This window comes from Aplysia californica, unplaced genomic scaffold, assembly GCF_000002075.1.
Source record: "Aplysia californica isolate F4 #8 unplaced genomic scaffold, AplCal3.0 scaffold00058, whole genome shotgun sequence".
In the NCBI taxonomy this organism is placed as follows: domain Eukaryota; kingdom Metazoa; phylum Mollusca; class Gastropoda; order Aplysiida; family Aplysiidae; genus Aplysia; species Aplysia californica.
Window position 1 is genome coordinate 1,033,304 of NW_004797328.1, and position 1,646 is coordinate 1,034,949.

The 1,646-nt window shown below is 39.5% G+C and overlaps 1 protein-coding gene across 1 annotated transcript in view; it reads right to left on the minus strand.

The window, feature by feature from the left end:
* Positions 1-1,646, minus strand: part of LOC101846563 (retinoic acid receptor gamma) — a 53,026-nt gene that overhangs the window by 48,293 nt on the left and 3,087 nt on the right. The window lies entirely within an intron of this gene.

Here is a 1,646-nt window from a genome sequence, read left to right on the forward strand (position 1 = left end):
AGGCAGACAGACAGACAGACACCAGTCCCCTCCTCCTGTTGATTTAACCGAAAATTCAACAGCAAAGACTCCAGTATTTCTTTTATTATTCACTTTTAAAAAAGACTACAGTGTGGAAGAAGTCGAAACCGCATTTTTTCGGATTATAAATCTGTACAACGACTCCAAGTCTCAACTTAAAGATTCCAGTCTCCAGATTATGCGGAGAACATTGTACGACTAATCAACAATCAACTAATTTCTGACAGCAGGATCGATGGAACGTGATAGGCTACTCTTCCGTATCGAGCACTCAGCACTCACCATTAATATGAGCAGTGCTGTTTCCTATCGACGCTGAAAAAAGGAACATCTTTACAGATTATAATAACTATAATTTTCTCATTGACGTTTCTGAACCCTAACAGATACCCTACCGCCACCCTCCCCCTCCCCTTTTTTTGTTTTGTTTATATAAAGTCGTTGATAGATGCTAATTTGGCTCTTCAATCTTGCTCACTGAACTGGGGGGGGACTGTGCGAGTCACTCGCAAAAAAAGAGAGGTAAATAAAAACCTAAAATCAGAATGATAGCTGGCAGACAAGAAGCCCAAATATTGCAAATTTAAGACCAGCCCCAGTTTTCCTACAATAGGGCCACAACAAGCCAAATTAATACAGATCCTGGTTTAGAACCTAGTCTGCTAATAATCTAAGAAACAAATTCCCAGCCAAACTAATCCAGACGAAATCACACAAAACCAAGCGATCTAAGCCAAACGCCTGAAACAAAAATCAACTAGGAAAATGGCAAAGAGCCTGATTCCGAGCACCACGAGTAGTGATTTTAAGGTAATATAAAACAATCCCACGCTGGCTAGCCCAAACAAACCAACTTTAATTTTGTTTGGCATCCTCTATCGCCCAAAGATCAAACATGGTCCGCCCACAGCGCCCTCGATAAAAGCTTCAATAGTGGATAGCCCAACAACACAGCGGGCTTCCCATAGCATATAAACTATGTTCACTGATTTGTAAGTGTTTGCTACTTTTTCAATTCCACAATGGAACTATGTCGCCTTTGGGAGTTCCACAGACAAGCCCAGAGAAGGAAAACTGTAAGAATTAAGATAAATTGCAAGAAAGGGTGTCTCTAAAGGCCAGTAAATAGCGTCTCCGGTAATCGTACTTTTAAATCTTCACTGAAAAGTAAAACGTGTGGGTATACGTTTGTGTGGGTATGTTAGCTCACAAGTATAAGTAGGTAGTTTAATGTGTATACATGTCTGTGAGTGTGTGCTCCAGTATGTACACATTGTCTGAGCGACCTAAACTGTTTGTCATCACCTGATCTACATATTATATAGTGTGTGTATGCATATCTTAGTGATCTCATCCAGATTTATGTTCCATCTAGATCACTAAGATCAGGCGACCAGTATCTTTTACGAGTTCCTAGAAAAGGCGGTAAAAAAATTAGCTGAAAGATCGTTCGCCCACCTTGCTCCGTCAGTTTGGAACTCTCTTCCCCAACCCTTGAGACATACAACATCTGAGTCTAAATTTTTTAAAAATCTTTATTTTAAGTCGGTAGATTCATGTTCAATATAATGTTATGTAAAAGTCTATGTATCCATTTATGTATTTTGTGAACTGCAGTGTATATA